The 15,337-nt window shown below is 45.6% G+C and overlaps 1 protein-coding gene and 1 pseudogene across 1 annotated transcript in view; one reads left to right on the top strand and one right to left on the bottom strand.

The window, feature by feature from the left end:
- RAI14 (retinoic acid induced 14) overlaps positions 1-7,784 on the bottom strand; it is a 135,720-nt gene extending 127,936 nt beyond the window's left edge. The window contains exon 1 of the mRNA XM_032851293.1: positions 7,580-7,784. The gene's annotated coding sequence lies outside the window, so the exon portion shown is untranslated. The remainder of the gene's footprint in view (positions 1-7,579) is intronic.
- On the top strand, positions 5,547-5,922 carry LOC116864399 (annotated as a pseudogene).
- Positions 7,785-15,337: the final 7,553 nt, after the last annotated feature.

Raw genomic sequence — 15,337 nt, 5'->3', positions numbered from 1 at the left:
AGTTCCCCCATCACTAACCCTCTGCCTTCTACTATAGTGCAATGCGAATGTGTTAGCCTGGTTCAGACGGGAAGCTCCAGGACGGCAGATTATCACCCTTCACCCACGGATCTTCCAACACTGTTTCCATCAACAGGGATTGCGCCCAGGAAATGGGACAATGAGTAAGACCAGCCTGGACCCCCAGAAGCGGGCAACCTAGGAGCACAGTGCAGAGCAGAGAAGGTACTCAATTAAATTGAACAGACTGGTTTAATTGCATCACTTGCCCAGTTAAAGGCAGGTACATATCCCTTTGGGCCCAATTTCTGACTGAAGAGACTGAGGATATCACCTCAGGTGGAGAGTGACTGAAGGAGCTCCCTGTGCATGGCTAACAATGGCAGGACCTCCTTCCAGCGTCTGCTACCTCCCACGGAAGAATTTTCTTTGGAAGAGCAGGCTTCCAGCTGAGGGTCAGCTTCCCAATTAGGAAACGTGGCCCTGTCTCCCTCGGGTTTCTTGGAGGCAGCCCCATCAAGCTAGGAGGCCAAGATGAGAGAACAGAGCATGCTGGGAAGATTTCCTCCACCAGACAGACCCCAGATTTATCCTGGGAGCTTAGGAGAATTGTTAGGCAGAGCCCCGGGACGTCTTCATTCCCCACTACAACAGCCAGGAAAGAAACTATTGCCACAGGAAAGCAGAAGACAGTGGAGGCCCAGCCCTAGACCAAGAAACAGGTTGTCCTTGGGGTGAGAAACTCAAGACCCATCCTTAGAATTCATCAGATCTCTGTGAAATAGTCAGACTACCCATCCCCACAGGACTTCTGAATGCCATTCTGTTGCATCCAGTAGAAACAGTTCCTAAAACTGGTCAGTGGTATGTCAGAGGGTCGGCAGTGACTGGTTTTCCAACTGAGGGTATAATACTTCACACTCATGTACGACAGGTTATCAGATATAGTGATCATCCCCATATGGTGACACGTGACAGAAAACAGACTCCTAGTAATTGTACTGCTCATGCTTAAGACATGGCTATTAAAGGTAAACAGCATACATTTGATAAGATTTTCTAAGTTTTTTCAATAGATCTTGGGCTTTTAATCTGGAGAGACCAAAGAGGTTCATAAATGGGCTTTTAACACAGGGAGTTCTGTGCTCTTGAAACTGACAAAAGACTATGAATGTATAGCATCACTGTGTATGAGCAAATTTCTCCCTAGGAAAAACGGTCCAAAACCTTTTGTCAGTTTTGCAACTGTCCACCTTTGATTCAAAAACATTAGAAATCACTGCTAAATGGCCTTCCCTGGTTTGCAAAATGGACTCCTTTTGGAGGAAAACACTTTACTCTGTGCTGCCCAGAGCGAAAGGAAGCCGCTCAGCCTTGTACTCCTCACCAGTGAGCTCTGCCAGAGTTTCTTTTTCTGGCCGAATTTCTATTGCTGCAGCCAGCAAAAAGAACTGGACAGATGTAGTGAGCAGAGTCTAGTAGATTGTTGCTGTGGCTCATTTTTTTTTTTTTTTGGTCACTTAGCATTTTAAAAAGAAAAAAATAAAACATTCTGGATTAAACTGAATTCACCTAGAAACCATAAAAGAAAAAAGCAAAGAGAAGCCTGACTTTGTTCCTTGCCAATCACAATACCTAACAGGGATAAGAAAAGTTGAGTTGCAATATAAAAAAGTAAATAAATGATTGTGAGGGAAATGGCTACAATAGAAGATGAATTGCTTATGTTAGGTTACTTGGTAATAAACTTCTGTGTTCACTAAGTGTCAATTTAAGGAAAAAAAAAGAAAAAAATGTGTTTTCACCCACTGTACAAGTGACCTTCTTGGACCACAAGAGGCTTTTCTCACAATCAGATTCTGATCATTAGAAGGAGATGAACAAATCATGAACAACTCCAAAGGCTTCCCCTTGCCCAGGGGTGACCAACGGTCATGGCATTTATATAGCATGTCACTGTATACCCAGTGAACACCATTTCCTACAGAAGAAACTGAACCAGATAGCAGGTCCGGTTAGACCAGGTGACCTGCCACCCATACCCTGCTGGAGAAGCAGTCAAAACACAACGTGCAGACTCATCTGAAGGGGAGATAACTAAGCCTTAGAGAGGTGAAATGTCTTTACCTTGGGAAAGAGGAGACCTACATCTTCTGAACTTCAACCTGCATCTTGCTAACTACCTCCATGCCTCTCCTCTGCCACTGGATCATTAAATTCTAGACTAGGACAGCTAAATATCTAAAGACCTCCAGGGGAAGCTTTATGACCCGTGTGTGTGTGTGTGTGTGTGTGTGTGTGTGTAATTCAATAAACATTAATCACTTCCTATGTGACAAATACTCTACTGGACACATGGAACACAAAGCTGAAGAATGAAGCAGACTTCCCTCCTTCAAAGAGAAGAATTTGTTTTGAAACATATAGTTAAGTCTGTAAAGTTACTTATTAAAGTACTGACTAAAGGGTGGACTTGGCTTCTGCTCAGATCCTGATCTCAAGGGCTAGAGATCCAGCCCCACCTGGGCCCTGCCTTTGGCATGGAATCTGCTTGGGTTTCTCTCTCCCTCTGCTCCTCCCTGCCCCAACCTCTGCACTCACACAGGCATGCTCTCATATTAATGTTAAAAAAATAAAATAAAATACTAAATGTACTGATACCCATCAATGAGTCTGATATCAAAGACTAGCTTTCTGTTCACTGCAGATGGTTGGAGTTGAGAAATTGATGGCTGATTAACAATCCTTCCCTTTCATTAAACCACCTGTACTTTTCAGTTCATGGGTAGTGATAAACCAAGAACAAGATAAATCATGTAGCATCTTGACAATAAATAATTGTAAGCTTACAGTTCTCAGCTTAAAGTTTAACCCTCTCTGGGTCCAAAATAAACGGATTTCTTTCAATATAATTTTATTACAAAGGATACAATGGTTGTACTTTTATACACTGGTGATTTTTTTTAAAAGGATACCATCAGTATCATATACCCATATATTTCATAGGGAAAAGAAACCTAGACTCCTTTTCCTTATCCACCCACTTAAAATACACCCAAGAGGCCTTTGATATATTTAGCTTTGTTTTGTCAACTCCTATATTCATCATGCAAGGTACAGAAAACTCAATTGGCTTCTAGCAAAATAACACATGACACTAGAACAGTGAATGTTTTTAGTAACAGTAGTTAAGGATTTTACGACGTGACAATTTTTTAAAATATTCCTAGGGACCCTACTATATACTGGTTGCTTCTGATCTTCAGATTAAGACCATCTTCCCACCCCACCCCACCCCCCCAAAAAGACCTCACTATGAATGTACAGTCAGCAAAGATGAGTATACCCCCTACAAACAGTTCAGAGAAATATGCTCTCTAGTCCTAGAAATTCAGTGTGGTTGGCATTACTTGAGACCACTGTGGGGCTGTCTGGGCAGATGCCGTGTGGAATGCAGACAGTCTTCCACATTTAAAATGTTGGAAAGCGAAGTTATCGAGAAGAGGAAAGATGGGTGTGCTTCCAAGCGTCGTGTTACTTATGGTATCTTCTGAATTCAGGTGGCGGCAAGTGTTGGCAGGAAAATGGATAAGTACTTTGTAGGATAAATCACATTTAAATAGAGTGCTTTCTTTATAAGATGTTCTGTCTCTTATCCTGATGGCACCTGTAAATACGACCTCTTAGGGGGACTCCCTTACAATTGTAGGGCCACCTGCACATGGAGGATTTCCCAAAATGTACTGAAAGAGAAGTTCTATGTAGAAAAACACACAAAGAGCATTATATTCATTCGTACATCTGAGTACCTCCTGTTTGTCAACATGGCCCTAGGCATGAGGACTATGGCAGTGAACAAGAGAGACAGAGTTCCTGTCTTCGCTGAGTTTCTATTCTACTAAGGAGACTAATACAGATCAAAATATACAGCGAGCTAGAAGGTGTTAAGTGCCATGGAGGGGAGGAAAAAAACAGAAGAGGGGCGAGGTATGCTGGAAGGGGTAGCTGATGGGACAGACACTTGAGTAAAGCCCAGGGGGACTGAGGGACACAGCCACAGAGATGATCTAGGGGCAGAGTGGTCCAGACAGTAGGACAGCAAATCCAAGGGCTGAGGCAAAAATGTGCCTGGCAATTTGAAGAAATAATGAGGAAGCCAGAGTGTTTAAAAGCCTTAAATTGCTTCCAATTTAGGGGTTACAATTTGGGGCAAAATGTCAACACATTTCATAAACTCTCCAAGTAAGCTTTTACAAAGGCATGTCTCTGCTCTAACTAATGTCACCAAGCTTGACAAAATGAGGAAAAGAGGGTTGAGTGGGTGATCCGGGGTTATGCTGCTGGTGATGCCTGAGAAAACACTTGGGAACAAGTATCCCAAGCACCATGTTCCACCTCATGCTTCACCTTTACCATTAAGAGGCACTTTTCTTACTCAAGAAAATATAAATTGTAAAAACAAAATAAAATAATCTGACTAACACTCTTAGAGCTAAAAAAAAAGGGGGGGGGATCAGATTCACTTTTTTCATTCAACAGGTAAGCAAGAGAGACCCTATGTACACCCTACATTTTAGTTGAGGAATGAAACAATAAACAATGCATTACCTAGACCCCACCTGCCAGCAATGAATGGGATAGGTATAGAACAAACAGGTCTCTGATGTTTGTAATAGCACTGTTACCCTAAAAAATAAAATAAATAAATAAAATTTTTAAAAACAGAAAACAGAGCAACTGCCTCGACTGTCCTTAGAGGAAAAAGTGTAACAGTGAAAAATTGGAAATCTTCTAATTTTCTCTTGGCAAAGGAAACCATATACTAGGATTTATTTATACACTGGAATTCTCTGTAGCCCCTAAAACAAATTAAGAGCTACATGTGCCTCAAAACAGTGACAAATTTAAAAATGCAAGCAGTATATAGAGAGAGAATTATGCCTTTTACTTAGAATATGAAATACACAAGCTCACAGATATTGTTTATGAATAGAGAATATACCAAAATACCAAAACATGTTTGGAAACTGTGCACTAACTTCACTTTAGAGGTCACCTGGGAACGGAGGAAGAGGAGGAGGGATGGAAAAAAACATTTCAGTTGCAGTTTACTTTTATTAAGGGAGATATGAAGCAAATATGGAGCTATTAGCAACTATTTTTAAATTAGCAACTCTTAAACACAAGTAGTGTCTATTATGCATGTGTGAAATATTTCATATTTATTTTTATTCTGAAAGGAAAAAGGAAGAGAAAAATTTCCTCCATCATATTCCATTAACTGCAAACCACGTTTCCTCAGCCTCAGTTTCTCTACCTGTAAGACGGGGGTGATGCAAGGCGTACCTGCCTCGAAGAGGCTTTTGGAGACAGCGCCTCAATGTCCGGGGCACTATGATGACCCCACAGAGTCTCCACGGCCCAGCATCCACTCATTCTATTCAATTTCACAAATAGTAATAAGATTTTTCACAATAGGGTTACAACCGCCCCCCCAAAAAAAGCCATAAAACAAGTCTAAGGCATGTAAATGCTACAATAAATTAATGAAGCCTTTCCAACCAGGGCCTGGTAGAATAGCTCCCTCAAACAAGAATGGCAAGAAGGGCCATTCTGCCATCATCTCTGCCAGAGAATACAGCATTGACATTCACAAGTGCATCCATGGAGTCGGCTTCAAGAGGAATGAAAGGAAATCTGCCATGAAGGAGGTGGGAATCCCAGATGTGTGCGTGGACCCCAGGCTCAACAAAGCTGCCTGGGCCAAAGGAATAAGGAATATCCCATACCGCACCCATCTGTGGTTGCCCCGAAAAATGATACGAGGATGGAGATTCACCAAACAAGCTGTACAGGTTGGTTACCTGTGCACCTGTCACCACTTCCAAAGATCTACAGACAGTTAAGGTGGATGAGAACTAATCGCTGATTGTCAAATAGAGGTATAAAACCGAAAAAAAAAAAAATAGTGAAGCATTTCAATGAATGGAGATGAAAAAACCCGGGATCCCCCAGCACAGGACTACCTCTCCCAATTCGTGTTGCACAAGCACTGGTTAAAAATCATAAGAACTGGATAAACTTCCTCACTTTAAAGTCTATGCTCTTACAAAAACCCAAGGGGGGAAAAAAGACACCGATTAGGAATCATTAAGAACAGAGATCAGATTACATCCATCAGCAATAAAACTCCCAGCCACACCTGTGAACAGGTGGAGGCCAGAGCAATCAAAACCCAGCCTCCCTGTGATACACCAGCTCTTCTCCAACTTAGTTCAAACCACAAGGTGAGGCTCTCCTCTCTAAGATGAGCTTCTGCTGAGCCCGACCGATGGACAAACCAGCTCCTCCCCGTAAGGCCCTTACAGTTCGGAAATCACGTTCTCCAGAAAACTGGCAACGGTTCCCTATCCCAGCCAGCTTGGTATTCTCCTCTCCCAGAAGGAAAACGGAGACCCAAGCAAATCACCTGTGCGCCTGCGGCCGCGAGAACCCAATGGTCGTGGTGGGCGGCCTTGAACCCCAGATACGCCCTGACTGCTGGAAATAAAGTTGCGCGGACCCGGGTTCCTTGGAGCCGCGCCAGCCTGGACCTATAGCCCAGGCTCCAGTCCCTGGGAGGCCACTTGTAACTCCTCCCTTTCTCACTGGTCTCCATCTGTCCCGTCAGTCGGCTGCCTCCCTGGGCTTTGAGCCCCCTCCACAAAAGGGGGGTGTGAGGTCCAAACGCAAAGGAGAGCGTGTACCAGGGAACAGCAGGCGAACCCTAAAAACTGCAGAAACTAAAGCTCGGCCACAACCTGCCTGAGCCGGCAGCTAAGGGAAGGTGGGTTGGAGAGGATACCCACCCACCTGGGCAGAGGCTGGGGTAGATGGCGGGCGGGCGGGCTCCCCTCTCCCGAAGTCCCAGCTGCCCCGAGTCGGCCCGAACTCCAGCATCCCGCCCCCCCTCCTCGAAAATGCGGCGGGGAAAAGGACACGACGAGCGAGGGGCACTAGCAGGCCCGCACCTCTGGGCCCGCCGAAGAGCTCCCCAGAGTCAGAAAAGGAACAAAAGCAGACCCTCGGTCGCCGGAGCCACCCGGAGTCTCCCGCTCGCGCCTCCCTCACCAGCAACTCCAAGTTCTGCGCGGAGGCGGCTCAAGCCCAAAAGCGCGGTGCCGGGAGGGGGGCGGCGCGGGGCGGGCCAGGCAGGTAGGACCCGGTGCTGACTCCGCGCCCCCCAGGACGACCGGCCGGGCTGGCCATTCATTCCCGCCCGCGCTCCCTCCGCCGCCCCTGCCCGGCTCCCTGCCGCCGCCGGCCCGCGAGTGGCGGGGGTCGGGCAGGAGAAAAGCCCGCTCCCAACTTGGCCCGGTCTTCCCTCGGACTCGGGTCCCCACATCCTCCCCGCCCTACGCAGACTGTCGGCGGCCGGCGGCAGACAAGGGAGCGGTGGCGGGACCCTCGCTGCCAGCCCGCTAAGCCGCTCCAGCGCCCGGCGCGCCGCCCCTCGCCCGCGCCCCAGACACAAAGGCGGGGCGGCGAGCCGGGACCCCGCTCCAGGGAGCCTCCCCGACTCTCGGCGCCGCGCACTCACCCCATCCAGGCGGAGGCTCCGGGGACCCGCCGGCTGCGCCACTCCGCCCGCCGCTTCCCCAGGAAAACGCAGCCGCCGGGCTCGCTTCCTGCTCGGCTTCCTGCGCCTCGGTCCCTCCTCCTCCCCCAGCTGCGGGGGTCAGTGGGCTCCGCGGCTCCCGGGCTGGGCCGGCGGGGCGGGGGCAGCGGCAGCACCACCACGTGGCCGCCCGGCGCCGGCCCCCGCCGACCTGGATCCCGCGGGAGCGAGAAGGGAGGTGCTCGCCTCTCCCCTCCCCTTCCACCCCGCGCGGCCCCAAATTCCGCGAGTCAGGTGACCCGGCCCCGCGGCCCGGCCGGGACCTGCGCGAGGTGCTGGCGGCCGCCGCCGCCCCTGCGCCCGCACGCCCGGGCCGTTCCTGGCTGACTTCTAGTTTCCGGGGCTCGGGGACCTTTCCCCGCGGCTGTGCTCCAGCATCCTCACACCTGAAGTCAGTGGGCAGCGCCCGTGCTCGAACCCAGGGCTTAGGACCGGTGCGATCCCGAAGACTGGTCCTTTCTGGGCAACTTCCAAAGTCGTTTGTGGTGGTCGGGGTGTTTTATAAAAAGTCACTGATCCGAGCGCCTTCTTCACCGCAGCCAAATCGGTTATGCTTTCCGGAATTACTGAACAGAAAGTAAAGCAGATTCCGCTCCTTCTCCGGACGGACTGAGCGGTCGGGGGGAGGGACCGCTAGCACGCATCAGGTGGCAGAGAAAGTGCCGGCGTGAAGCGTGGCCCGGCTCAGGAGCTGGGAGAAATCTACCGCGGGACCGAGAGGCACGGATGGGGGACGCCCCCCGAAGTCGCGTCTGGGATTCCGGGAGGGAAGGCCTTACCCACCCACGCCCCCAAGCTCCCCGCGGCGTCTCCCTCTTCTCAGCCCACTAAAACCGGGGTTTGAATCTTAATGGACTCCTCCTGTGATTCCAAGGATTTCAAAATTTCCAACCTTCCCAATCTTTTAATGTGGGACGGCTTTTCGATTCGTTCTAGTCAGGCTAACCAGCTCAGGCTTAGAAAGTCCTCATTCACCAAAGCCCCTCCCTTCTCGGGGTTAGCTCTGCATCCTTACCCAGGGCAGGAAGCCTTTTACAATAAATGACATGAGTCTTTTTTGGTGGGATCCACAGTTAAGTCAGTTGAACTTAAAAAAAAGGGGGGGGGGGGAAGAAAGTAAAAGAAAGAAAGAAAAAAGAAAAGAAAGAAATCAGTTCCAACGGAAGTGAAATTCACCCTAACAGTTGAGTGTCTAAGGTCTTGGCTGCATCTTGATGGTCTCCTCCTTAGAATTTCTTTGTCTCCCCCCTCCCCAAGAGAACAACCCGTCTTAGCTTTAACAGGTAAATTCTCAAACAGGGAGAAAAGCTCTGTAACTGTGAACTGTGAAGGAACCATAGCATGGTCTTCCCCAAATCATACATCAGAGATTCTTTTGAAAAGGGATGAATAGCCCATTTTGAGCAAAGCAGACAAATTGTCCTGTCCTTTATGCCTCTGGAATAAAATGACACTCTAAAAAGAAATGTGAGCTGCCAAACTTCTGGTTTGTTTGATGCTGGCCATTTCTACCACACAGGTTTTCACTATAGTTCATATTAATGGTGTGACACTGAGGAGGAACGAATTCGGCCACTTGTGTGTTTTCTGTTCTGCAGCTCAGTCTCCAAGCAGGTACAGGGTTCACCATGCCACCTTTGAAAGTGAACATGTACGTATTTATAGGAACACCTGACTAGTTGGAGGAATTTAGTATCAAGCAACATTAAACAATAATTCTTTTTCTCTTTCTCTCTCTCTCTCTCTTTTTTTTTTTTTTTTTTTTTTTTGCTATTACACCACCACAGTGCCCTGTCCTGGCCACTTACCTCGGAACTTACCTGCCTGTGTCAGCTCTGTGGCTCTTGGTGGTGGATTTGTGTGCTTATTCTCCTTAATTTATAATCCCACCTTTAGACATCAGCAAGTCCAACTCTGGGTGTGGGGCTGCTGTGGAGGGAAGGACTCTTACAGTTAGGCTGATATGCCAAGATTCTTTTCCAGATCCCTCCTTCCCTGAAACTCAAACATCTTCTTCACATGAAGTTGTGCCACCTGCCAGAGTACTTGATGGTCAGCTGCAGGACTGAACACAGTCTTCTCATTGGTTTGGTTTGCTTTTTCCCCAGGCCTTTTGGAAATGCTAATTCATTCAGGATACATTGAACACACCCTTTAACAGAGACTAGGCCCACATAAAAAGGTTTGAGAGAAGGCAGCAAGAATAAAATGATCATCTAAACTGCAAAGATAGTTGTTAAAACCATTCTTGGAAGTAACAGCATGTTGTATTTTAATAGGTGAACTAGCGTCAAACCAAGGTAACTGAAATAAGACCAAAGCGACCATGTTTCCTGCTCCCTCTTATATTAACTTGCCATTTGAACTTCACCAACTGTTTGAATCAATCCTGGTCCCATTTTCCCAATCAGTAAAAAACAGCATTGAATTACATGGCTTCTGAGAATTTTTTTCAGCTTTAACATCCTAAACCCATTCTCTTAATCTGAGGAGCCATCCCAACAGTATTGTCTTTACATTTTATGGCAAAGCATCCTTCTCTAATTGTTCTAGCAGGTCAGTCTTCTCATACCTACAAGATTGTAAAAATCCTGCCATCCAGGATTTAGGAGGACCCATTGAAAGGAATTGATTGCTAGAGCCAAATTTTCATTTGTGAAATTAAAATAATCACGTCCCTCTTTCTTGCTGCTCCATCCTTTATCTTTTTTTGTCTCTCCCCACATTAGGAACTTCTTAAGTCTGGGGAACCAGGACTCAGACTAGTTGCAATAGTAAGAAAATGTCCCTAACAGAGGAAATAGAGGTAGGTATCACACCAGAGCCAAAAAGTAACCCTTTGCTTTACTTGCCTTTTGGTCAGGATCTGATTGCACTTCTGGGTCTCGTTAGAGGCAGCGTGATTTACAGGAATGTGACGATATTGGCTCCAGTCCAGAGAGTGGAACAAAAACACAATCAGAAGGTTGGAGGAGATGATCTACAGAAAAAAAAATATTCATAAAAAAACACTTTTTTTATTTTCTTTGGGATGTTTCCAAATAGGAAATTGCGACATGGGAGAAATTAATAAAACAACTTTAATATAGTACCTTAATAACTGAATAAGGCCATGAAAATAAAGTAGACTAGAAACACTGAACACTTGAAATGTCATTAGTCCAAACTGAGATGTGCCATACATGCAAAATATATACCATATTTCAAAGACATAAGATGGAGAACAGAAGTATCTCACTAATAATTTTTATATTAATTACATATTGAAGTGTTAATAGTTTGGATGTATTAGGATAAATATATTAACACTAACTTCACTCATTTCTTTTTAATTTTTTTAAGATTTTATTTTTAAGCAATCTGCATACCCAAAGTGGGGCTTAAACTCACAACTCCGAGATCAAGTCACACACTCCATCAACTGAGCCAGCCGGGTGCCCTTTGTTTTACTTTTTAAAAAATGTGGTTAACTAGAAAGTTAAAAATTACTACTGTATTATATTTCTGTTGGATAAAACTACTAAAGCGTTTAAAGTTAGCATCTAAGACACATTTAGCATCTACTCCATATGATGTATTTTTCTAAGCTTTATTTACAGAACTATGGTGGCCACTTACTTAATTATTCAATCTGGGACACTTTTGACACTTTATTTTATTTTATTTATGTATTTGACAGAGGGAGACTCAGCAAGAGAGGGAACACAAGCAGGGGAAGTGAGAGAGGGAGAAGCAGGCTTCCTGCTGATCAGGGAGCCCTATGCTGGGCTCAATCCCAGGACCTTGGGGTCATGTCTTAAGCCGAAGCCAGATGCTTAACAACTGAGCCACCCAGGCACCCCCACTTTTGACACTTTTCAGATGAAAGGGGGCAGGAAAATTCCAAACCTGCCAGGATACAAGGACAAAAAACATAAACTGGAATTGTCCTGAGCAAACTGAGATGGAAGGCCACCCTAATGTTAGGTCATTTAATCTTTATATTGGGGAGAAAGAATTTTCTCTGCCCTTCAAAGTCCTTCTAGCCAGTCTAAGAATCAAACGGACATGAGACAGATTAACAGGAGGAAATCACATTTAGTTTTGGAAATACAGAGAACCCCCACAGACATAAAATTCCAAGACAGCCAGATAACACAAGGCTTCTATGAGCTAAGGAGAGGGGTAGGAGTCTGAGGACACAAAAAAGAGGAAGACCACTAGAAGGAACGTGAGAGATGACATTTTGAAAACAAGGTTGCCCTCTTATGCAGATAATTTTCTTAGGTAAAGAGGAATCTCTGTTAATAACTCTCTTCCTGGTACAGGCAGGCAGTTGAGGGGGAGGTAAAGAGCTTCTCCTGAAGTTTTTGGGTTTTTACTGCTTTTGATTCAAAATAATCTTTACACTGGGGCGCCTGGGTGGCTCAGTGGGTTAAGGCCTCTGCCTTCGGCTCAGGTTGTGGTGCCAGGGTCCTGGGATGGAGCCCCGTGTCGGGCTCTCTGCTCAGCAGGGAGCCTGTTTCCCTTCCTCTCTCTGCCTACTTGTGATCTCCGTCTGTCCAATAAATAAATAAAATCTTTAAAAAATAATAATAATAATCTTTACACCAAAGTGCCCCATCTTAGGGCTGCCTGTCCTTGGCCCCTGTGGTTATATCAATCCTGTGTAAGTCCCATTATTATCCCTTCTGGGCACTTAAGGGAACCAGAGCACAGAGAGATTAAGTAACTTTCCTAAAGTCCCACAGCTAAGGACAGTGTTGAGTTTCAAATTAGGGCAGTCAGGCTCTAGAACCTTCACTCTTGACTGCTGTGCAACACTGCCCGCTAAATAAAGACCTACTATAGATCAAGAATTTAACAGTTGCAAGGTTTTTCTTAATACAGAAACTCGGATGGAGTATTATCCTATTTTTATAGATGTGGAAACTGAGTTTCACACATATCCGGTAACTTGCCCAAATCACAGAGCCAGAAAAGTGACACCAAGAATCATAGTTTGGGGGGCACCTGTGGGGCTCAATGGGTTAAAGCCTCTGCCTTCCACTCAGGTCATGATCCCAGGGTCCTGGGATCGAGCCCCGCATCGGGCTCTCTGCTTATTGGGGGGCCGGCTTCCTTCTCTCTCTCTCTCTCTCTCTCTCTCTCTGCCTGCCTCTCTGTCTACTCATGATCTCTGTCAAATGAATAAAATCTTAAAAAAAAAAAAAAGAATCATAGTTTGGGATGCCCAGCTCCAGAGTGGTCCCCCTAACCACTACTCCATATTGCCCTCAGGCCACGTCAATTTATAGACCAGTTATGTATTGATCTCATGACTTCTCCCAATTCTGGCAGAGGCCTGGATAAGAGGACCGGAACCCAAGAGAGATCAACTTTAGAACAGGCAACAGGCACCAAAAGCTCAGTCTTGGTGGTCTCTCCTTTCTGAGAAGAAACCATTTAAGATAATTCAAATAGCCATTCATGCCACCAAGTTGGTTGTTCTTCTGTGCATGTCAGAAATTCCAGAAAATGCTCTCCCGTTAAAGCAGTGGAGGAGGACATCATGAGGAATTCAAGAACATTGAGAAGGCAGTTACTTAGTTAGCAGAAGACTAAGAGAAAAAGTATTCATGAATTTCCACAGGCACAAGCAATAATATGGGATGTAAATCCATGGGTTTGCCGGGTGCATATTTTCTTTCTTCCTTGCCACTGGGTTGTAACTTTGGCAACCCGTTAGAATTACCTGTCTTTAAAAAAATCACCACTTGCCTGGGCCCCATACCCTAGGATACTGATTAAAATGGCCTGGTGTGGGACCCAGGCATTGTGTTTTTGTTTTTTGGGGTGTTTTTTGTTTTGTTTTGTTTTTAAGATTTATTGAGAAAGTGAGAACGAGAGAGAGAGCACAATGGGAGAGGCAGAGGGAGGAGAGAAGATCTCAAGCAGACTATGCTGAGCAGGGAGCATCGAGCCATGCAGGGTTCCATCTCACAACCCTGAGATCACTACCTGAGCCCAAACCAGGTGGGACGCTTAACTGACTGGGCCACCCAGGTGCCTCCCAGGCATTGGTATTTTATACTCTCTCCCTAGGTTATCATAACATAGGGCCAGGCTTTACTGGCTGTCACAGTCACGTCTGGAGCACCCCATTCTTGGTTTAGCATTACCAACAAAAATGAGGTTAGGTGAAGCGGGTGGGATGGCTCTTGCAAAGGGCCTTGCAAAAGTCAATGCTCCAGAAGGACTTCTTGCCAGAGTGATCCTAAACTAAGCCACTGTTTTTCTTGGCCTGGGACACTTGTTTTCTGTTATGGCATTAAACCTGAGCTCCAAGAATTTTGTCGCGTTCATTGAGATCAACATCTGCCAATGAGACGTTTTCATTCTTGTTCCTTCCTTATCTGAATGGTGCACCCATAATAAATCTGGGTACTACTTTTGCTGATGAGTTATTTGGCATCTGTTACAGCTTCTTGCTCGTGTTTTTCAAAGGCGTTGTGGTCACTTAGCTTCTGTTATTCATTTTCACTTTTGCATTTGTGTTTGTTCTCTTTAAAATCCCTGGTAGATGACATGATGAAGTAGATGGTTTGTTGTTCTCAAGATCAGTCTTCCAACTACGCAAGTGAACACATTTTTAAGATTCATTTTCCACAGTAGACTGCTAATGCTTAAGATATATGACTACAGTACTGTGAAGATATTTAACAAAATTCCACAAGTCCTTTGTTTGTTTTGCCTCGATACAAATTCCTCCACTATCCAAATATGCGCCGTAAGCAGACTTCTTGCATTCAGGATGGAGGTTCTTCTGAGGTAAAGTTATCATTCTTCCTTTGCCTTCTTTTTTCAAAGACAGCCCCATAATGTATTGTTCTAGACTTCTTGTTTGAGTTTCAGAACAAGAAGATTCAGATCATGAAAATGTTTTGGACTGTCCTGTGATATGCCAGAAGAGAGGAAAAGGATGGAATTGGGGAGCCAGAAAGATCACAGTGTAAACACTCCCTCAAAAGAGATGAAGTAGGACAAGGAAGGTTCACAGAATCCACAGAAGCCAGTAAAAGCAGGGAAAAGGCCGTGGTGACTTCCTCCCTTGGATTCCTAGAACCCTTAGAGCACAAATGCCAAGAAAACAAATTGGTTTCACAATAATAGACCAATAGACGGGAGGACAGCAGAGTACTGGTGTTAAGGATATCGAGGTCACTGTTGGCCACCCAGAGGGGAGTTTCTTCTTTAGAAATATATAAAAAGGAAGGAAACTTTGGAGGCCATTTGAAAGAACCAGAAGACTAAGTTGGCACTGAATTAGTCTGGGAAATTTGCCACCAAAAGACCTAAGGGTCATGGACAAAGAAAAGGAGGTGGAGATCTGAGTCGGTCTCATATTTGCTTTGTGGGCTTCTGGGAAGTATTTTGAAACATTTTTATTTAAATGGTGACCTTGAGGACTCTCCATTCATCCAACATAACTCGCTCATATTAAGAAATATAAATTATGAGAACATTCAGTGTGTTTCTTCTCATCCTGATTCTCCCTCCTTGACTGCCTGCCTTCTGCTCCAAGTCTGGGCATTCTAACTTGCATGCTTGATTCAGAGAAGTGGGAATGATTCGAGGTTAGAGAGACACCTTGGAGAAATTTTAGAGTGGAGTGTGTGAGGTCAGTTCTGCAGAAGAACCGGTGAGAACAGAGGAGCTTTA

Source organism: Lontra canadensis, unplaced genomic scaffold (genome assembly GCF_010015895.1).
Source record: "Lontra canadensis isolate GAN:19392208 unplaced genomic scaffold, GSC_riverotter_1.0 scaffold5, whole genome shotgun sequence".
Classification (NCBI taxonomy): Eukaryota; Metazoa; Chordata; class Mammalia; order Carnivora; family Mustelidae; genus Lontra; species Lontra canadensis.
Note: the sequence above shows the minus strand (reverse complement) of the source record. Positions and strands in the feature narration are given on the sequence as shown.